Source organism: Saccopteryx bilineata, chromosome 2, assembly GCF_036850765.1.
Source record: "Saccopteryx bilineata isolate mSacBil1 chromosome 2, mSacBil1_pri_phased_curated, whole genome shotgun sequence".
Lineage (NCBI taxonomy): Eukaryota > Metazoa > Chordata > Mammalia > Chiroptera > Emballonuridae > Saccopteryx > Saccopteryx bilineata.
The window spans coordinates 366,949,260-366,972,658 of record NC_089491.1 but is presented as its reverse complement, the minus strand read 5'-3'; the positions used below and the strand labels follow the sequence as shown (position 1 = coordinate 366,972,658).

Below are 23,399 nucleotides of genomic sequence, written 5' to 3'. Positions count from 1 at the left end.
TTTTTTTTTTTTTTATTTTTCTGAAGCTGGAAACCGGGAGAGACAGTCAGACAGACTCCTGCATGAGCCCGACTGGGATCCACCCGGCACGCCCACCAGGAGCGACGCTCTGCCCACCAGGGGGCGATGCTCTGCCCCTCCGGGGCGTCGCTCTGCCGCGACCAGAGCCATTCTAGCGCCTGGGGCAGAGGTCAAGGAGCCATCCCCAGCGCCCGGGCCATCTTTGCTCCAATGGAGCCCTGGCTGCGGGAGGGGAAGATAGAGACAGAGAGGAAGGGGGGGGGGTGGAGAAGCAAATGGGCGCTTCTCCTATGTGCCCTGGCAGGGAATTGAACCCCGGGCCCCCCGCACGCCAGGCCGACGCTCTACCGCTGGGCCAACCGGCCAGGGCCTGCTCTCAACTTTTGACCCAACTGTGTATAAGTGATAATTCAATGTCTGAATCAATTATTACATTGGTGCTTACAAAGTGACACTTTTTTCTAATTCAATTATTCCTTGTACATTTATTACCTGGCATCATTCTGTAAATAATAGCTCCCCCTCTTTTCTTTCTGAGCATCATTATGAACCCACAGGCTCTTCTTTAAATTAATTATGTTATACCTTATTATCATTATTCTTTTAATGTTCAAACTGTGGAGATTCAATCTGTTATATTTTAACCACACACTGTTTTTTATGCTCAGAGTAATTTCTAATATAATTACCAATCACAATTAGAAACTAAGAAAGAGATTCCATATGTTGGGAACTTATCCAGAGTCTTCTTATAAGCAGTGGTGGGATTCAGCCGGTTTACACCAGTTTGGCAGGACCAATACCTAATTTTTTGTTGAGTTTGGCAAACCGATTGTTAAGATATCACTTGTAATCAAGGTTCTCTCTAAGGTGGGCACCTGGGCAGCCACCCAATGTGGAAATCACAAATTTACATTCCTTACTCTTTTTTTTTAATTTAAATAAATTTTTATTAATGTTAATGGGGTGACATTAATAAATCAGGGTACATATATTCAAAGAAAACATGTCTAGGTTATCTTGTCATTCAATTATGTTGCATACCCATCGCCTAGAGTCAGATTGTCCTCCGTCACCCTCTATCTAGTTTTCTTTGTGCCCCTCCCCCTCCCCCTAACCCTCTCCCTCCTTCCCTCTCACGTCCTCCCTCCCCCCACCCCTGGTAACCACCACACTCTTGTCCATGTCTCTTAGTCTCGTTTTTATGTTCCACCAATGTATGGAATCATGTAGTTCTTGTTTTTTTAACTTTCATCTGTGCAACAGCGTATTCTAAGCACCCCTAGTAGTGTTCATTCCATCCATAGGTGAAAATAATTGCAAGTGGGGACACCAATCAAGAAGCAATATGGAAATATTTTAAATGACAGTTTTATTGTTTGTTTTTTTGGTCAGGTATTATTTAACATTTTTCATTAATATTTTAAAACTCTTCCTTATAACATAATCTAGTTTTGTGTACCTGTTTTATTGTTCTTATTTAAGTATTAAATGCATGAAATAATAAACTACCTTTCGGCATACTGTTTTTTATACTTAAAACAGTCATTAGGGCAGAGAACCAATTGTTCAAGTATTTGAATCCCACCACTGCTTATAAGTCTTCTCTCTTTCTGTGTACTCTCAGCCCTGAGACTTTTGGGTTGGGACTTCAGAAGTGAGACTTCTGAATTAAACTACAGATCAGTGTCACCCAGTTCTAATCCCTATCACCTTTATTCTAGGTGTACCATACCCACTGACATTCTTTCCCTGCTGCTGGACACTTCTGTCCTACTCTCTATTTATTAATATTTACAATATTCAAGAGGAGCAAATGGCCAACTGAGCCCTACCAAGCTGTCAGGCGATATGTCCCAGCAGCTGTTTTTGCACAGCCCTGTGGTACCCTGCCCCGCGCCTCTTCTACCTACTCAACTAACTTCGTGACCACAAATTTAATTCTCTGTGTTTCCATTTTATAGGATCTTACCTAGCCGTTTGGTCTGCTGCCTCTGCCAATTTAAAGATAAAATTGAGGCTGTCAGCAAGACAGTCACACTGAACTGTGACCCTGAATGTCTGGCAAACACACCTTGTGGTGAGTCTGAATGCCCATTGATGATTTTTTTTTTAATTTTTAGTTTACGTTTTAATTTTTATTTCTAATCAATGATGATGATTTTTTAAACAAATAATGTAACTGCTTTATTTTTATTTATTCATTCAGAATTCAACTCCCTACATTTCTAAGAACCACTCCCTTGCTAAAACTCAGATTAAGGAACAAGGGAAAGAAATGGAAGGGGAAGGGAAGTAACATTCATGGCCACATAGTGTGTGCTGTGCTCTCGGCTTGGTGATTTGCTTCCAAACGAGAACTTACTCATTAGTGGGTCACAGATTGTCAACTGGTTTTGTATGCACTAGGTTTCCATTGCCCTTTGCCTTACAGGACAAGTATAAATATTTTTTTATTTTGTTTTTGCAATTTTATTAAAAGAGTACAATTGATGCTGTTTCATGAACACTTTATTTGGAACCTAGGAGTTTCTGGTTCAGTCACCAGAAGCTACTCTCCAGCCTTTCTGGTGGACGGGAGGCTCTTGTGTTCGTAGGCTATCCAACTCTGAACCTGCTGTGAAGCTCAGGGTTTTCTAGCCTTCAAACACTCAGGTGCTTTTAAGTATTTTTCTACATATTAGGTTTATCGGCACCAACTTGATAACTTTCAAAGTGTGCTTTCATGCTCAGATAGCTTGAATATGGGTCTCTGTCAGGGACCAGGGCACATCATAAATAATGCTTTGCTATGTTTACAGGTAAGTAAAAACAAGATCAGAAAGTGTTAAGTACTGCCACCTACTGCCCGGGGCTCCTGCTTCTAGTTCGGGGCTGTGCCACCCATGCGGCACCTTCTTCAGGACCCTGGCTGGCCTCCTTCTCTGACCCTCACCACCCCAGCAATACTTTTCACTTCTTCCAGAAAAGAAACCCAGCTGGCCCTGGCTGGTTGGCTCAGTGGCAGAGCATCAGCCTGGCATGTGGATGTCCTGAGTTCAATTCCCAGTCAGGGCACACAGCAGAAGTGACCATTTACTTATCCACCCTTCCTCTTCTCCCTTCTCTCTCCCTTTCTCTCTTCCCTTCCGACAGCCACGGAACAGTTGGAGTAAGTTGGCCCCAGGCGCTGAGGATGGCTCCATGGTCTCACCTCAGGCACTAAAATAGCTCAATTGCTGAGCAACAGAGCAATAGCCCCAGATGGGCAGAGCATCACCCCCTAGAGGGCTTGCCAGGTGGATCTAGGTCAGGGCATATATGGGAGTCTGTCTCTCTGCCTCCCCGCTCTCACGTAAGAAAAATAAAAAAAGAAAAAGAAACCAAGCTTCACAAATATACACTTGACCTTCATATTGTCAGAAATTTTGGATGGCTCCCCAAGTAAAGCTGAAAACACAAGAAATGACAAGAGGCCCTGGCCAGGTAGCTCAGTTGGTTAGATTGTTGTCCCAATACCTCAATGTTGCAGGTCCGATCCCCTGTCAGGGCACACGCAAGAGCCAACCAATAAATACATAAGTGTGTAGAACAACAAATCAATGTTTCTCTCTCTCTCTCTCTCTCCCTCTGTCCCTCACTCCCCTTACCTCCCTCCCTATCACTCTCACCCCCTCTCCTTTCCTCTCTCTAAAAGTCAATAAATAAAAAAAATTAATGACATTAAATTAAAGCAAAGTAGGCATCTGACAAAAGTTGCTTTTTCCCTCTGCATTTTAGGACCAAGTATTATTATTCCATAGGTGTATCAAATGTTCCACATTGGCACACAAGCCTGTCAAATCTCTTTACCTATATCCCAGATGATTTGAGCAAAGAGCAAGGGTGGACATAGGGGTTTTTCTGTATAGAGCCTTCTGTTATGGGGCTGGTGTATGTGGCAGTAGGGACCAAGCTGAGAAATGGGTGGTAGGCACAGAAGGGCGTGTTCAGATGAGGACCTGTTGGCAGTGGGTGTTCATCGTGGTCATCTGTGATGGTAGCAGAACACGAGCATGCTGAAGAGATGAAGAGAGGAAGCCTCATGCTCCGTCTGCATCTGAGGCAGGACAGGATGCGGTACGTGAACGTGAGGAGTCACACTAGGTCTGCAAAGAGTCTGACTGAGTGCAGTCTTCCAGCCTTGGCTTTTGCTCAGTCCCCGGAAATTAGCCCTTGGGGACCAACGGAATAATCCTAAATATAGGTACTGTAATACACGCTGTGGAATGTCCTGAATAAGTAACCACTATTCAAAAGAGACCTTTTTCTCCTTTTGTTGTGTTGCCAATCATAGGTTTAAGTTGGAGTTTATTTTTCTCCTTGCTAAATGGCTCTCAAGTGTTTACTTACTGTTTCCTGATTTATTTGCCTGGGATCTATGGCTGGGGACTGATAAAAAGCTGTCCCATAAGTTCTTTCATTACTAAAAGCGATGTCTTCTTTTCTGGCAGATGATGAACGGTCTGTAGAGAGCATAGAGGGCTCACTGGTGGAAGCAGTGCGGGTCCGGGAGAGAAGAGCCGGCGCCAAGCTGACCGTGAAGCCAGATACGGTGTCCTCAGACAGTGGCCACTGGGACTCAGCCTTCTCCCTGAGTGAGCAGCTCGACTCTAATGACAGAGTGATGTGATTAGTGCACTAGCATACGTGTCGCCGTATTTCTTGGAGGGGGATCTAAGACATAGAATCAACGTTATTACCATTTATGAAACTCCCTTTTCCAACGGCCAAGGTGGAGATATGCCCTGAGTCGGGTGAAAAACAACAGGGAGCCCTCTCTTAAACCTGAATGTTACAATTCAAGTAACCAAAATAAACTGAGGAAACTGTTTTCTGTTACAGGCCCGATGGAGCTTCTCAGGGAGCAGCAAGGAGTCGTGGTTCCCAAGGCACAGAGGGATACAAGTCAGTGGGAAAATATCGGCCAGAGGACAGATGTTCAGAGTGAACAGGAAGAGCAGGAGTCCAGTGAGGTGAGGAGAGCTCCCGAAACACAGGCCCTGGACGTTTAGTCAGAGTGGGACAGGCCACGAAAGCACCGGGCAGGAAGACCAGGGCGCCTCGTCTGTGTCTTGTCTTGGCCATGTGACTTTGACGAAGACAGTCATCTTCCACTCTGTGCATTTCGAGAATGAAGGTAGACTGTTCCTAGGGTAGATGAGAAGGGGACTAAACACACGAGATAAATAAATTGTATAAGGAAATGCTATTGCTAAGATCACATAACACGTTTTTGGTATGTTCTTTAAGAACCTATAAGCTACTCACATAGAAGTATCATGTTTTAGCATAGTAGTTAAGAATAGTTTGCTAGTCTTTAGAATAGGCTTAAGAATAGTTTTTATCCTTTCCATCTCTTTGGGGTGTTTTTTTTTAATTGTTCTTTATTTTTTTAGCTCACAGAAGTTGTTCCAGGATATGGCTATAACAACAGACTCATCTTGGCTATACCTATGACTATAGTAGCAATGATTTTGATTATAATTTTCCGTCTCATTGTGGTAAGACAACAGTTAATTCAGGTTTCCAAAATATATTCTGCCTTTAGAATAGATTCAGAACCCACAAACTGAAAATCAAAACCACTTTTCCACCTACTCCTCCTTGATATTCCTCTTTACTCATGAGGCCTAACATATGCTTTGTTCTTTTATTACAAACTATATTTCAGGAATTTTTAAAGGAAGCCCACTCCCAGAGATCTCTGTGGAGTTGGAATCAAGATAACAAGCCACTAGACTATTTTGAGAAGTTAAGTTTAATAGGCCAGAGTTGACATTATAAAAAATTTCTTCAACTCAAAATGAAGGATGGCAGTTGATAAACTCACCAGTCACTCTCTTTCTACCTGGTTGCTTTCCTTGTTGGCTGCAATGAGGAGAGGTACAGAATGTCCACCCTCGTGGAGCTCCGTTGCCCTGGCAGAAAGGACATAGCTAAGAGTCAAAGTGTGATGTCATCATTTCATTAGATTGACTTAGCAGCTTTCTTCCCCAGTGTGCAAGGCACAGTGTAAATAGTTCAGTGAAAACACTGCCACCTAAATCCTGCATCCAGCCTCTCTACTGCACATCATATTTAAGAATAGCTGTTCCTGGCATTTGTCTGTGTCCCTTTTGTCCAGTTATATAATGGTTTAATTTTCCCAACAGGCAGGTGCTAACATTAAAAGAGTGATTTAAGAAGCCAACTATCTTGCCTGACCTGTGGTGGCGCAGTGGGATAAAGCGTCGACCTGGAACACTGAGGTTGCCGGTTCGAAACCTTGGGCTTGCCTGGTCAAGGCACATATGGGAGTTGATGCTTCCTGCTCCTCCCCCTTCTCTCTCTCTCTCTCTCTCTCTCTCATTTCTCTCTCTCTAAAAATCAATAAATAAAATTAAAAAAAAGAGGCTGACTATCCTGACTCTACCCTACTAATGCAACCTAATTTACCTTCCTGCCCTTTTCAGCGGTCATAGCAGCCTCCATTCCAACCAAAGCTCCCCTCACCATAACCTCGCACACCATGCCCACTCCTACTTCTGTTTGCACCTTTGCCCATCTAAAACCCCCTCACTGGGCTCTGACTGCGGAGGTCCTATGAACCCCTCAAAAGCGAGCTCAAGTTCACCTTTCCTCGTAAAGCCTTCCCTGAGTACTCCAGGCCCCCTGGTCCTCATCCTTCTCTGGGATTTGTCACCATGGGGGGGGGGGGACAATGGTGAGGCATTCCCCTCCCCTGAGAACTTAAAAATACAGTGGTACCTTGAGATACGAACAGACCAACATACAAATTTTTTAAGATACGAGTTGCGACTCGGTCCATAATTTTGTTCAAGATCCGAGCAAAATTCCAAGATACGAGTTGTGATTCGTGAAGCTGCCACTAGTTGGCATGTTGGCGCACAGGTCCAGTATCGGCAGTTTGATATACAAGTTGACTGACTTACGAGCTCGGTTACAGAACAAATTAAATTCATATCTCATGGTACCACTGTTTGGTGAACAATTTTTTAAAAGGTGGCTCTGCAAGAGAGAAATACCAAGGTTAACACATGGCAGCGCAGAGCAGAGATGTGTAGGGACCAAATGGCTTCCTGGTCTCTCAGACCTAGTAGCCTTCGGACTGCTCTAGTGTGCCACGGTGGTCTCCCTCTACTGGATGTATTTCCCTGCCCGTGTAGATACAGATGCTGCCTGTGGAACAGATGTAATTCTCATTGTCAGGTCATGATCTGGCATTTTGATTTTCGACTGATCCTGTGGTATGGATAAGGTGAGACTTTCTCAATAGGAAGAAGTGAGTTCTCTCTTGGTAAGAGGAGAGTCTGATCTCAGCCTAGGAGGATGGGGACTAGCATGGGTCAGCTTGCCAAGGCCTCTGGGAAGAAAGTCGTTGGCCATTGCCCAGACAGAGGGCCATATCCCTCTACATCTCCAGGTGGCACATGGCCTTTGCTCTTTGGGAAGTTCCAGAAACTCTTATATTGCAATTAATTTCTATGTCATTTAACCTTGCCTTTGTATCTATTCATGTGGTTTCATTATTTCCTCTCCCCACTGAGATGACAAGCTTTTTGAGGACGTGGACCAGGCTGTGTTGTGTTTTATAGTGGACAGTCATGGTGCTAAAAGAAAGAAAGATGAGGCATTTTGTCAATTTGTCCTTGTCTCTTTCTTTCCAATACTTGGTTTTTCTTATGAAATTGACAAGGACCTCCTCAACAGTGATGAATAGTAACAGGAATAACAGGCATCCTACTCTTGTTCTGGACCTTAAAACAAAGCTGCTGTGTGAGTTTCTGGCAGGTACTTTTCTTTCCCTACTTGTAAGAGTTTTTATTAGGGATTACCTGCTGACTGCTCTCTAAAACAGCCAATGAAAGACATTGCCAGCTGCATGCCAGACCTAAGCTAGGGACTATTAAACAGAACGTCTGTCCTCAAAAACTCACCATCTCACTTACAGGGGAACCAATAAAGATTTAGAGATAGTGGCCACTGTGATGAATAATCATGATGTTGTTTTCTTTCAAAACAGATTTATTGTCATAGAAGAACATCAAAGGAAGGTAAAGAAGGAAGCTCAAGGTAAATATTATTCTGGAAGTGTTTTTTTTAATTTTCTCATTAATTGGGGGGGGCAGAGGAAGAGAGAGAGAATCAACTGGTTGTTTCACTTAGTTGTTCCATTTAGTTGTGCACTCATATGTGCCCGGACCTGGGTCAGACTGTGACTGCTGGCCCACCGGGTCGATCTTTATCCACCATGCCACCAGGCCAAGGCCAGGCTGGCCATTTCTAAAGTGGAATTTTAGAACCAGAGGAACTTCTTCATCCTGTAAACAGTCTGAGGTGACCTCTGAGAATGGTTTGTTTCTCACTTGACTCAGAAAACCTCACAAAATCATGCAAATCAAGAAGTTTAAAGCTTTGTGTTCACTTTAAGAAACTTGTGAAACTGCCCAGGCCGTCAACGGTATGCATATCTGAAAAGCCACCAAGTATCTGAAAAATGTCACTTTATAGAAGTAATGTATGCTATTTTGTCATTACATGGTAAAGGTTGATAGGTGTGCCCAGGCCAGCGAGTGAGGATGAATGCCGGGTCAGCGGCCCAACGGAATGCTGAACTTTTTGTGTACATGCTTAAAAATGCAGAACTTAAGGGTTTAGATGTAGAGTCTCTGGTCTTTGAGCACATCCAGGCGAACAAAGCTCCCAAGATCGGAAGCAGAACCAACAGAGCTCACGGGGGACTTCCCCTTACATGAGCTCTCCTGCCACCGTGAGATGACTTGTACTGAAAAAGCAGACTGTTCCTAAACCCAAGAGTAGTTTGCACAGAAAAAGATATCCCAGAAGAAACTGAACAAACAAAACTTAGAGCCTGGGAGTAAATTCAGCATAAAATAAATGCTAATAAAAGTAAAAAAAGAAAGCATTAAGAGAGAGCTGTGATGATTGAAAGAGGGTCAGAGACATGCGATGTTTGCTGGCTGTGAAGATGGAGAAAGGAGCACGAGCCAAGGAACGCAGGCGCCTCCAGAAGCTGGAAAAGGTGAGAAATAGATTCTCCCCGGAGCCTCTAGAGAAGAATGCAGTCCTGCCCACACTTTGATTCAGAGCGAGACAGTGTTGGAATTATGACCTACAGAACTAGCTGAACTTCACCCCCAGTCCCCAGAGCCAGTAAGACATAGGCCCCCCCGTTCCAAACCCTGTTGCCTTTCAGTGACCAGAACAGAACACATAGAGGGGAACCACTGCCCCCCACCGTGTTGATGCCAGCTCCAGGATGCGGCACGAGCCCCACTCAATGGAGCCTACTGGGTCTACAGTCCTGAGTGCTTCCGGTCCCTGGACTTCACCCTGCACCCAGGGACACCCCTTGGAGTTCACCAGTGCTGTTGTCAGCCCACCCTAACTGTCCCCTTCCCCTGGCACAAGGAGTCAGCCGCCAGAAGCCACAGCCAACTGGTGAGATGGTGCTGAGGACAGCCACACAGAGCATCACGCAGCAGCCTCTTGTACAGCACTGACCCTCCAGCCCACCCTTAGCAGGGACTGTGCCAAACATGGGTGACATAACCAACAGCAACTTTTACTCCAAAAAACAAAGAAACAAGTCAAGCCATGGAGGCAGGTTTGAGTGCACAAAGGAGGTGCTTCACTCCCTCATGCAGTTGCAATAAATTGAGGCTGTGGTCAAGGTCAAGGAGACTCATGGGGACACTGGAGTCATCTGCCAACACCTCAAAACATTACCTGTCAAAGTGCAGACCAAACAAAACGTCTCTGATAGCCTGAGGCTACCATTTGTAACACTCAAGGCTGGATCAAAAATGGCTAAGAAGAGAGAGGAAGGCATTCCAAGCAGAGGAATTAGGGAACTGGCAGAGGCAAAGACTTCAAGACTGAGGGACAGATACAGTTTATGTCCCGGAAGGCAGGATTGAGATGAACTTTGGGGCAAGAATTCCTCGAATGTCCAATGACAACCAGCAGCCATTACAACAAGTAATTTCTTTAGAACCAAAGCCGCCCACACTCTGCACTTGGCTTTCTCCTTTTACATGATAAATAGAATACACAAATTCCAACTGCAATGCTGGAGTAGTTATTACTGTGAAGACACACTTACCACACCTGCAGTTTAGAGAGCATTCACACACATTCACCTCTGTACAGCTGACCACAGTCTGGGGGTTATTTTGTTCCCATTTTATTGATGACAAAACTGAGTCTCTGAAGGATGAAACAACTGGCCTAAGTTCATTCATAAACCTGACTCCTCGCCCTTTGCATCTTGCACAAAAAGAAAATAACATTTGAAAACCCTCAACCCCACACATCATCCGATATCAGTTCCCGGGCCTTTGTGTTTCTAAACTTTCAGGACCTGGCTTTGCCTGGATTTTGTAAAATTAGCTCCCTAGCCAAAACTGGGATAGAACGGGATTGGCACTGGTGCATCTGGTGTCACTAGTCCTTTCATAAAATGGTGTAGAGGGAAAGGTCTTTAGGCCCCTGTTCTCTCTATTCCCTCATCCAAACCTCATAGAATATATACTGGGGGAGACCTTAGACCAGTGGTTCTCAAACTTTTTGAAGTCGGGGTACATTTAAAATCCTACAAATAATTGTAGGCGCACTATATACAAATTTCTGAGACATGTTATAACAATTAAGTCAAATATTAAAGAAAAAAATATAAAGTCCAAGCGTGCTTTTATAGTAATTAAATGAAATAAATGCAACAAAATTAAATTTACTCTGACATTAAAAGACATTTTTACGTTACATTTTCTGAGTTATGCTTTTTAGAATTTGTAAAAAAGGGGTTAAAATTTTTAAAAATGACAAAAAAGTTACCTTTTTATATATCTAGATACATTCTTAGTAAGATTTAGTAAATTCAGCAGGTCCTGGTGCAAATGTGTTAAGTTTTTTCATTCTTGTGTTTATGAGAAACATGAGCCTGATGTGTCCTAGCGATTTCTTCAATGTTTGGGCATATATTTGACAGGCAAACTCTCATTTCCTCATCAATACATTGATGAATTCCTCTCTTTTTACTCTTAATTGTGTTGAGTGCAGAAAACCCCCACTATACATATCAACTTTACACCAAAGGATAGAAGAAACTTGCCTCACCTTTCTGGGGAATATGGGGGGTAGTGTAAACAATCCAGCACCACAATTTAACAGCCTTTTACAACCTAATCAGGCAAGTGAGGTGGGGGGTTGGGCAGACTGTCAGCTTACAGCCAATTCCCCACACCTCTGTCCCCTAAAAATCTAAACTCCAAAAACCCTGTTGGTTTTTTAGTCCCCGACAGGCACATATTTCTCTGGAATACCATAGGGCGCACCTGGAAATCTTCTAGGGTGCACCAGTGCGCCCTGGCGCACACTTTGAAAACCACTGCCTTAGATAGTAGTTTGTCTTTCCCTTTAATAATAAGGAAAGGGAGAAGGTGAAAGGGGAAATATCTTGTCCCCTGGTGACACTGCTAGTGTCAGAAGATGGCTCTTTTCCAGTTGGGGACTTTTCCATTGACTGTGCTGTGCTTGGGCTGTGAGCTACATTTTATGTCACAGCTCAGTACACACACACCACACAGACATAAGTAGTTCTCAAAATTATTATGCACTGTGATTTTTTTCTATTCTGTTTGTATTAAAAAAGGGTATTTTGTATTTTAGTGCTGGGTCTGAGCTTTAAACTGATTTCACAACTCACTCATCAGTGACAGCCTGCAGTATGGAAGTCAGCAAGCGACATAACTTTGCTAGCTGGACTTGGGGATTTAGTTAGAGTGATTTAACTACAGGATAAAGCAGCTAGGAAAATAAAAGCACCTTCTCCCCAGTGAATGATGCATGGAAGGCTAAGTCCACAGGGGATGGATGTAAAATGCTTCTGGAGAGAGTAGTCTGCCTCTGCCCGGGGTGGCTGTGCACTTCTTTGTGCTGCATGAGGCTCTTGGCCAAAGGCAGGTGAGTGGGGCTGAAAACCCTGCCTGTTCTCCATGCCAGACCACATACAGAGGTCTCCCCAGGGACACTGTGGGCACATTTTAAACAAAGAACTTCTGGAAGCCCACCATGCAAGGCAGTTTCAAGGTCCCAGATCTGTGGTGATTTTGCTTGTGGGTATGGACCCAGGTACTCATTTAATCTTCATAAGACCAAGCTGGACAGGAAATGACATAAATGACTAACTGTCGGTATGCATTTTCCTCCAAGGGGCTTTTGTCCAATTCTCCAGCAGGAGAGATGCTCACCGGATCGCAATATGGAGGTAAACTGAGGAGGAAGTACTGTGGCGGAACAAACAGGGGATACGCAGAGTTCCTCTTTCCCTGTCTGTTTCCTAGGAAGACGTCCTCTGGAGAAGGCAGCCGCTTTGGCTTAGGGATCTGTACAGACCTGTCAGTGCCACACACATAAAGAACATGGCACAGAAGCTGTGTGACAAGGATACAGCTGCTGAGGACGAGCTGTTTTACAAAATGTAAATGGAGAAATTTTAGAATGCTTGTCTAAAATGAGGAAATAACAAATAGTTTAATTGTTCTATTCAAGAGTAGAAGCCTTGGCCTTGCTCTTTCCCCAGGCTGCGTGGTGAATTCTCAGTGTCAAGAGTTCCTGCTTCAGACTCAGCTGCTTACGAGTCAAGTGAGTCACAGCACGTGAGACTGCCACCAAGGGAGCCCAATCCTCAGGCTACCTGCAACTTTTATTGAACTATGTGTACAATAAAGTCTGGTTTTTTAAAAGTTCATTATTATGTGATCCTTTTTCTAGCTTTATAGAGGTATGATTGACAAATAATAAAAAGTTAAATCCATTTTTTTTTGTATTTTTCTGAAGTTAGAAGCAGGGAGGCAGTCAGACTCCTGCATGCACCCAACATGGATCCACCCGGCACGCCCACCAGGACACGATGCTCTGCCCATCTGGGGTGTTGCTCCATTGTGGCCAGAGCCATTCTAGCTCCTGAGGTGGATGTCATAGAGCAATCCTCAGCGCCTGGGCCAACTTTCCTCCAATGGAGCCTTCACTGAGGGAGGGAAAGAGAGATATAGAGAGGAAGAAGCGGAGGAAAGGTAGAGAAGCAGATGGGTGCTTCTACTGTGTGCCCTGGTTGGGAATCGAATCCAGAACTTCCACACACCTGGCCGACGCTCTACCACTGAGCCAACCTGCCAGGGCCTTAAATCCATTTTTAAAAAAAGAATGTGGGAAGGACCAGCTTCCGACAAGAAAACTCAGAAGAATACTAGTTATTCCAGTATTGTAAGAAATTATTGCATCAATACCAGTGTGATGATTCTGATCAGATGGCCAGGAACGATATCTCTGGGGTTCAAACAAGATAGGATCTCACTCCAGTGCTCAGAAGAGCAGCTAAAGGCAGGGACTGACTGGCCTGGAAAGGAGAGAATTGCCAGAACTGTAACGATACTAGCTAGTCATCTTCAAGTGCTTGCAACAGACCAAAAACTGTCCTGAGGATATTACCTTATTTAATCCTCACATCAGCTGATATTTTCCCCAATTTACAGAGGAGGAACTGGGGCTCAGGGACATTGTGGAACTTCCCTGCATTCACACACTCTGACCCCTCTTCCTGAGGCTAAGGGGCCGTGGGTGGTGAGACTTGACTTCTCTTTCCTGATCTGAACATCAAATTCAGTGACCTATGAAAACTACAGATACTGTAGTTTTAGCCCCACACTTACTGGGTTGCCCCAGGCCGAGAAAATAGCATGGTATAGAGCTGGGATTCAAACCTAAGCATTCCTGGCTCCAAAGCTCACTTGCTCTGTTACTGAGGAAACTATGCCACCTTTCCAACTAGAATCAGAAAGAACTGGGTGAGAATCCTGATTCTACCATGGATTAGTTGTGCGGCCTTGGGACTCCAAGTTCTCTCAAGGCTGTTTTCTTATCCACACTAATGGGGATAACAAAGGCACCTACCTTCCAGGTGATTGGTAAGGACATCATGGTTCTTACCTGGCAAACAGTAGAAACTTCTGTTTTCCATGAATGTTAAATCCCTGACCCCTCATCTCCTAGATCAGGGCAGAGATTCTCATTTTACTAAGTGTAAATTTTCCTGTTCAACCATTAACTGTAGTGAAGGCACTGAGTGAGCATTCTAGCCTAAAACCGGGGTGGGGGGGGGCGGTTTTCATTCCTGGAGAGAGAATTACTCCAAGGGAGCCAGGGCCCAACAGTTGATTTTATAAGTGGAAACGGGCACGGGAACCTCCACCTCCGAAGAGATATGAGGGACGCTTCCCGCAAAGGCCGATGGAGCACAGGAGTCCCGGGCAGTGATCATTGTAGCTTCCAAGAACTGGCCCGTTCCTCAGCCAGCCCTGAGGTCACCCACAAGGACCCCTGGACCTGCCTCCGGCGGGACCTCCGCATCTCTGCTCACACTTGGGTCCCAGCTGACCAATTCCTGAGTCCCTCTGCGTCTGAAGCACCGTGGTACAGCCTCTGCTATTTTTGTTTGAGTCCATTTGAAAGAGAACTGTCACTTCCACGATGGAAATCAAATTGATCTGCACAGCCACTGGAGCTTAGTGTTTCCCTGCTGATGGGGCGGGTTGCCAAATGCCCAAAGATCCTCAGGGCGCTTCCTTTTGGTGTAAGCAGTGGTCAAAACATGTGTTTTCCCTGAGAGCCTACAGGGAGCTCCAACCTGGACCTGAGCTCTGCCCGGGGGCTGCGGCCACGCCACGGCGTAGGCTAAAAACACGGTAGGCGTTAGTGTCCCGTTCCACAAGTGGACAACCTTCGCCGGAGGCAGAACAGCCGCACAGCGACGCAGGCGGTTGCTGGGGCCAGGCGAGGTCGCGAGCCTCGACACCAGAATGTAGTCTGACGCAGACGCAGCGGGCAATGAGGGCCGGACGTGGGCCGCGGCTTTCCGCTACCCGCTCTGGTAACGGATCCTGAGACTCCCTAATCCATTCGGGAGCTGGGAACCCCGTCGTCTAGGAGCGCAGCCCGGCCCGGCCCCGCCCCGCCCCGCCCCCGCGCTCCTCCGAGCCCCGTGATAGGCTGCGCGGCCGGGGGCAGGGCGGGGCCGAGCTTGCGTGATGGTGTCGGGGGCGCTGGGCGCAGCTTGTTGTCGTCAGTAACTAGAAGGCCGTAGGGATCTTTCCGAGCTTCTGGGGCTGCGGTGGCCGGGAGGGAGTACGTCCGGTGCACTCCTCGCTCCTTTTGGTGAGTTAGGGGTCCGGGCCTGGAGGCAGCGGAGGGACGGTGGGCCGAGACGCGAACGGGCGATAGGCCTGCGCCATGATTCCTAATAGTCTCCTAACCTCACTCTTGAATCACTGGTCTTACGTAAATGCAGCCTCACCCTTTACCCCACTCTAAAGCAGTTGCAACCCCAATCTCGGCCACATCCCTCCGACTCCCGCTAACACATCTCATCCTCAGCCTTCAACCGGCTTGACATTCCTAAGGCCCTACGCAAATTTGCTTGAGACCCACCATTCTGGTTTGCCTTTTTCCAGATTACCTCTCTTATCCCAGTCTCCCACACCCCGTGGTCAGCTCCCCAAGGTCTGCTCATCCTAAACACCCACCTCTATCCCACTCTCATTCAGGACCCACCACTAAAGTAGATGCGTATTGAGTTCACCCCTTTCTTCTTGATACCTCTAACCACAGCCCTGTCCCAGGTCTTACAAGTATGTAGCTTCATATCCTCACAGACTCAACCCTAACTTCTTAGCTTATTATCTACTTCCTTTCCATCTCCAACCATCCTGAGGATTTTCTCCATCCATAAGTCTTGGTTAAACGGCCTCCAGCTCATGCTGTCCCAGTTCCTACCACTGTCACCCAATCTTATTTAAAACGGGATCTCCGTATCCTTTCACCTCTGCTGTCCCCACCTCATCTCTTCACCCCAACCCTGCACCCATTCTTCCCTTGACCCAGTCCCCATTCAGTCTGAGATCTTAGAGTGCCCTGCCAGCCCCACCAGCTGCCCGCCAGCCAAATCTAGGCACTTGCTCAGAGCAGGGCAGTTAGACACTGGACAGCCTGACTGGTGCGTGCAGAGCCTCAGATGGTGAATAAGTGTGGAGGAGCAGAGATGCCCTTTTGAGCCAGGGGCTTTTCCTGGGTATCTGGTCCTCTGTCCCAGGGATTATGATTCCAGCACTCACAGTAAATTACTTGTGCTGCCTACTGGAATGGTAGGTATCTACCAAATGCCTGGAAGGTATGTAATGGCCACTCGTCCAATGCACTCAGCCTACGGCAGCAGAAGCCATCACCTCCTTTTGGCTGCTGTTCTGGCCTTTAGAAACTCAGTACCGCTATATGGGATTGGCTGTGGTTACAGAACCATGTCCCCGTGTCTTGTCCTGGCGCTTGGAAAGGACACTCACAGAGCTTTCCTCCGCACCACACCTGATACCAGATCAGTCCCGGCACTGAACACGGGACACTACGGTACCAGAGGTGATGTTACATGTTGTAAAGAGTGTAGGTGAGTGGGTCCTGGGGAGGTGAGGCCTAGGTGGGTATGGAGGCTGTTGCTTCACTTCCTCTTTTGGCTGGGGCTGCCTCATTGACTTTGGCCACCTTAGTTACCTATGAACACAGGGAGCTGAGTTACTGCAGAGTATCTGAGGTCGAGGGACATTCCTGAGGCATCCAGGCTCCATGCTCAGCATTTATAATCTGGGCTTTTTCCGTACACATTCCCTCCAAATTCTGGTGACGTGGTTTTAGAGGGCTGGCCAGTTGACAGCAATTCTAAAAGGCCCCTATCAGGACCCTTGCCTTTGTTCACCATTTGTATTCGTGTTCTGTAGGGAATACAGTTGATAATCTGCTCCTGGCCAGAGAATCCTTGGGGCAAAAGCCTGGTGCTGGGGGTATCTCTGATGTTCCTACTGAAAACAACAGGTTAAATGCTGAAAACAGCAAAACAGGACGCAACAAGCATGAAATTAACTTGAGGAGTCAACATGTTCCTTCCCCCTCCCTAACTGCCCCCCCCACAGGAGCCTCTTTCTGTTATTTGTTTCCACTGATACCTGAGCAGTCTGTCTGAGCAAGACTGCAGTCTCTTTGCCTCCAACCTGTTACGAAAGTGTAGTCCTGCTTTTTGGGAAGGACTTGAAAGGAAGATGAAATTGCAGAGCCTTCTCCCGTTATTGGAACCTCAGGACAACTGCTGGACGTGAGAGTCTCCCTTTCAAGTCTACAAGAAGTTTTGCCAAAGTATAACTGAAAATGGGTTGCAGAGCTCCTTACTGAGGACATGTTAAAACCATCAGTACAGGTTATAAGATGACCCCATGGGACTGGAGAGCTATAGTAAGACCTGTCTTGACCCTGGCCGGTTGGCTCGGCAGTAAAGCATCTGGTCCCAGGTTCCATTCCTAGTCAGGGCACACAGGAGAGGTGAACATCTGCTCTCCATCCATACCTCCCCCCCTCTTTCTCTCTCTTCCCCCACCCCCACAGCCATGGCTCGAATGGTTCAAGTGGGTTGGCCCTGGGCACTAAGGATGGCTCCATGGCCTCACCTCAGGCGCTGAGATACCTCTGTTGCCAAGCAACAGAGCAGCAACCCCAGATGGGCAGAGCATCCCAGGTAGGGGGCTTGCTGGGTTCATCGCAGTCGGGTACATGTGGAGTCTGTCTCTCTGCATCCCTGCCTCTTACTTAAAAACAAAAACAAACTCTTTAACAATTGCACAATTTAGTGTTCGGTTTCAAGAATATTGGGCTGCCGCTCAGCAATTGTCCATACAAAATTTTGGCATTCCTATTGGAATTGCTGTTAACTAGGGCCGGTACCTAGTGATATGTACTGGGCAAGCACAATGGTAGATGAACCGAGTGGCTTTCCCTCGATCTAACAGTCCGCCTATAGGGTTGAGGAAGGATCCCACATACCAAGGTACCCACTGTATATTTTTCCACCATCCGACAAGGAGCTACTGGACCTTACACAGACTTTATTAACTGCCTGCAAAATGCTATCTCTGCAGGTGGATAATTCTGAAGCTGCTCCGTTTCTTGCCCTACAATTAGCCGATGAGAATGCTAATGCCGATTGTCAGAAAGTACTGCTTCCCTTAATGGGACAAAACCCTGATACTGCTCAACTGATTGCGGCCTGTCTGAACATTGGCACCGAGATTCATAGGGCCCAAGTATTAGCCGCTGCTCTTAGACCCCAGACCTGTTACAGCTGTGGAAAAGAGAGTCATTTCCAAAAATATTGCAAATTCACTAAATCAACAGACATCAAACCAAAGAAAAAAATGCACCTGTTGTCAAAAGGGTTTTCAGTGGGCCAATCACTGTCAGTCCAAATTAGATCTGAAAGGAAAGTACCTGTCGGGAACTGGAAAGAGGGGCGCCAGCTCTCAAGCCCCAGAAGCTCAAGGGAATTAGGTGGGGCGGCAAACACTCCATCCCTGAATCAGGGACTCCCATAGGGGACTCCCCTTCTGCTTCCTACCCCCCTTCTCCCACTCCTAGGGATTATATAGGCCTCTGGGCTGCCCTGGTCCCCCGGCAGTACAGGGTTAGACCTTCATTAGCAGATGTTCTATTGAATGAAACTGGCGCATTACAAGTTGTCCCCACCACGGTTTGGGGGCTCTTACACCTGGTACTGCAGGCCTCATTCTGGAAGATCTAGTTACACCAATTGGGGGATTCAGGGTCTCTCTGGATTAGTAGATTCTGATTATAAGGGACTAATTAATCATGCTTACTAGCTCTGACTGTCAGAGCATCTCAAAGGGCGTTTGTCCTGCACAGATTGTTTTGTTTCCGTACACTGTTCCAGGAACTCAGGCTATGAAAGGGGAACAGGAGGTATTGGCAGTACAGAGGCTTTTTGGGCAACATGAATGACCACTCGAAGACCCTACCTTACTGTTTAGATTAACAGCAAGGCTGTTTCAGGGCTAGTAGATTCTGGGGCTGATGTCACCATCATAGCCACTAAAGACTGGAATAAAGATTGGGAGTCGTCACCCTCCATAACCACAGTCACTGGCTTAGGAGGTACTCAGAATCCCCGACAGAGCAAATATCCCATGTTGTGTACAGGCCCAGACGCCAGCCTGCGACCATATGCCCCTGCATTGTAGATCTCCCTACAACCCTGTGGGGCCGAGATCTGTTTACAACAATGGGATGTCCATTTGTGCACTTCTCCAAATTTGTCCTTGCTGCCACTGCCACTGAACCGCTCAGACTACATTGGATACTGGGTCCCTCTGTTTGGGTGGAGCAGTGGCCATTAAAAGGGGAAAGGTTAATTCAGACTCAAAAGCTTGTTCAGGAGCTGTTAGAAGCAAGAAGAATGGAACCTTCTATGAGTCCTTGTAATACCTCTGATTTTGCATTCCCAAAAAGTCTGGCAAATGCAGGCTCCTACATGACCTCAGAAAGCCGAATGCTAGAGTAGTTCTTATGGGAGCCTAGCAGCCCGGAATTCCTAATCCAGCTGTGATACCTCAGGAATTCTCCTTCATGGTCCTTGATTTGAAGGATTGTATTTTCACAGTTCTGCTCCACCCTGATGACAAGAAATTTGCTTTTTCCCTACCCAGTGTAAATTTTCAAGCTCCCATGGCACGGTGTCATTGGAAAGTCCTTGGTTAGGGAATGATTAATATTCCTACCATTTGTTAAACTTTTGTAGCCAAGACCCTTACATGTACAAGGTCTGAATATCCTGAGGCATTAATTTATCATTACAGGGATGATATTCTGAATGCTCATCCCAACCCACAACAATTGAATCTTATACTACAACATCTCTTTTAATAATTTCAAAAATGCAGGACTAATTATTGCACCTGAAAAAATCCAGACAAAAGAACTCTGGCAGTATCTAGGTTATATCCTCATTGCCTGCTTACCCATGGGCTGTTGAACTTCGTGTCCCTGAAATTGTAACATTTAATGAGCTCTAGAAGATTACTAGGTCATCAATTTGCTACCTTCCTCTTTAGGGGTCCCCACATACATGCTCTTTAATTCTCAGCAGGGTGATCCCACCCTTGATTCCTCTCAGCACCTTTCTGCAGAAGCCTGGGCAGAATTACAATAAACAGCTCAGTTATCTCAGTGATAGTTAACTAGCATTAAAAACAGAGCTCCCATTCATTTAATCATTTTAAATATTCCTCATAGACATACTGGGCTGCTGTGTCAGTTTGTTCCACAATTAGGAACCATTGAATGGATCTTTGAGTCACATCATCCCAGAAAAAAGTTATATACACAATTAGAACAACGTTTTTCTTTGCTCTCACAAAGCAGAATATGCTGTCAACAGCTTTTGGGATGAGATCCTGACATCATTATCCCAGGGTTAGAGAAGCTAGAGTTTCACTTTGCCTTTCAATTTAGTAAAAAATTACCAATACGGGTAATTTCTTTTTTATTTTCTTAAGTGATAAGCAGGGAGGCAGAGAGACAGACTTCTGCCTGCGCCCAGCCCAGGATCCACCTGGCAAGCCCCTTATGAGGCGATGCTCTGCCCATCTGGGGCCGTTGCTAGCAACTGAGCTATTTTAGTACCTGAAGTGAAGCCGTGGAGTCATCCTCAGTGCCCGGAGCCAACATGTTTCATCTGAGCCATGGCTGGGAGAGGGGAGGGGAAAAGAGAGAGAGAGGAGGGGGAGGGGTGGAGAAGCGTATGGTCACTTCTCTTGTCTGCCCTGACTGGGAATCTACCTCGGGACATCCACACGCAGGGCCGATGCTCTACTGCTGAGTCAACCAGCCAGGGCCTACAGGTAATTTCTGGATCTCCATTTTCAGAAGCTTTTTACTGTCTTTGTTGATGGTTCCTGAAAAAGAAGAATGGGTGTAGTTACATGAAAGGCTAACGATCAATAGCAACATTTTATCATCTTGGGTCATACCAGCACCCAGAGTACAGATCTAGCAGCTGAGGCCCTTAAATTATTTCCTGATCAGCCACTAAACATTGTTACAGATTCTGCATATGTTGTCCACACAGTCCAGGTAATAGAGACGGTTCTTATCCATCAGACGTCAGACTGACAACTTTCTACCCTGTTCCAGTAACTTAAACCTCATTACTGTCTAAAGACATTCCTATTTATTGTTCACATTAGATCTTATTCAGTTCTTCCTGGCTCTTTAAGGGAAGGAAACTCTCAAGAAGTTACTCTTGCTATGTTCCTTGAAGCCCTCGCTCAAGCATTTCAATCTCATCAGTTTATTTGTCATCAAGGACCTCGTACAGTAGAGGGAATTTTGTCACCCTCTCAGTCAAGCTTGTGACATTAGAGCTTGTCCCAACTGTCAACATTTTGCTATCCCAGGCCCGCAGGAGTTAACCCTTGAGGGTTTGCACCTAATAATTTGTGTCAAATTGACATGACACGTCACCCACTGTTTGGCAAATTAAAGTATCTACATGTAACTATTGACAGTTACTCAGGATTTTTGTATGTCACCTGCCAAGGTGGAGAGGCAGTGCGGCATGTGTGCAAACATTTACTTGCCACCATAGCAATCATGGGCCGCCCTCGAGCAATTAAAACAGAGAATGGCCCTGTCTATACTGCATGACCCTTCTAACACATTTGTTGTCAGTGGACCATTATGCACCCCAGGTCAGGCCATTGTCGAACAGGCTCACAGTCGTCTTAAAACATCACCTATTAAAACAAAAAAGAGGGAGCTAGGAAGAGAAGTTAACTCCTCAAGAACAAGTACATAAGACTTTGTTTACTTAGAATTTTTTAAATGCTTCTTCCGTAGGGACTGTCGCAGCTGGAAAACATTTCTCTCCTCCTTTGGACAAACCGAAACCATTAGTTTGTATTGGGACCCTCTTTCAGGTTCTGATTGGAAGGGGCCCATTGAGTTGCTTACTTAGGGGAAAGGATTTGCTGCTATTTTGTCACCTACAGGTCCTGTGTGGGTTCCTGCCTGATAGGTAAAACCTTACCATGAGTTGCCATCAACCCAGCGGGGACCCCCAACCTGATACTCAGTTGCTGGTACCTGAGAAAAGCACTCCACCAAACATGAAAGCGCCCCCGAAGAAGAAGAAGCAGAACAGCTGCCCCAGACTGACGTGGGGCAGTTTGAAGAACCTGACCAACCAGGCCCAGACGATACTGCAGAACACCGGGACTCCTGCCACCCCGGAAACCCTCTTTCTCTCTATGGTTTCGGTTATTACCCTGGAATCCCAGGCAGCAAAGGTAAAACTTTTACTCTTTTGCTCTATATTTCCAGTAAGTTCACCTCAGCCTTTAACTTCCTAGGCTTATATTCTAGATCCTTCTATCTTTGCTGTTATTACCTGGGAAGACCCTGAACCTCCTGTTTCTCCCAGTGACTCCCATGTTACAGGGGCTCCATGGCTTCCCCAGCCAGGGCCTCTCTGCCATTGTGGAGGTAACTTGTAGTCAAAAACACTATCGTAGTGGGTGCTGTAAGGTACCCCAAGGTGGTGTTTTCCTCTCAGAGGAGCTTCCTCTATGTGTATAGAATCTCTCCTCTCCCAGTAATGGAAGTTCTTCTTAGCAATGTTTTCCTTCTCCCCCAGGATGGTATATGAACTACATTTATCATAACTTAACAGAGAGATGAGGGGCAACTCACTACCAAATGTTTGTTCAAGTGGTTAGCGTTCACGGTTCCCCACATCACTCCAAACCTCATTCCTGTCTGTCGCCATCCTTGGCTTTCTTTCAAAGATGCTATGGATATGAGTTGGACAATGTGTCATTCCACGAGTTTTTCCACATTTTCCTTAGTTGTTAATAGAACCCTGGAAAATTGGACCTCAGGGGCTGTTGGAGTATGCGTTGTGCTTATATTAAGGGGTCTCCTTTATGAAACCTGGTTTTGCAGGGCCCTTCTTGAGGCTCCTTCACATTCACCTAGGAAAGTCAATCTTTTCTCCCCTGAAAAGATATACATGGAGGGCCACACTACCTTTCTCCTCTAGAATCTTACGGCATAGACAATACAGTTTCTCTACATAGGGAACTAATGATAGCATCGCTCAAGTTATAATACGTACTTCCCAACCTTACATTTTTCTAATGACATCTAACCCTCCAATATTACCACTCTCAACTTCACCTCTGTCGTGGGGCGACATAGGGAACATTTTAATACCACATTTTTTCATAACATTACTTGGATTACTCCTTGTATCTACCACCATGTTACTACCCTCAACGTCACCCACTTGTATATACTCTGCCAGTGCTCACAGGCCTGGGTTCCAGTTAACCTTGCCCCACCATGGATGAGTAATTCTTCCTTGGAGCAGGTCACTTGGGTTCCTGAGAAGG

At 46.0% G+C, this 23,399-nt stretch overlaps 2 long non-coding RNA genes across 3 annotated transcripts in view; one reads left to right on the top strand and one right to left on the bottom strand.

Annotated features, from left to right (window-relative positions):
• Positions 1 to 1,222: 1,222 nt before the first annotated feature.
• On the bottom strand, positions 1,223 to 15,072 carry LOC136326833 (uncharacterized). Its single transcript, XR_010729528.1, has 3 exons — positions 14,053 to 15,072; positions 5,873 to 5,960; positions 1,223 to 5,211 (listed from the first exon to the last, which is right to left on the bottom strand). It is a non-coding gene; the product is annotated as an uncharacterized lncRNA (long non-coding RNA).
• Positions 15,073 to 15,143: 71 nt separating this feature from the next.
• Positions 15,144 to 23,399, top strand: part of LOC136326832 (uncharacterized) — a 67,564-nt gene continuing 59,308 nt past the window's right edge. For both annotated transcript variants that reach the window (XR_010729527.1, XR_010729526.1), the window contains exons 1-2: positions 15,144 to 15,276; positions 21,999 to 22,295. This is a non-coding gene — a long non-coding RNA (uncharacterized lncRNA). The remainder of the gene's footprint in view (positions 15,277 to 21,998; positions 22,296 to 23,399) is intronic.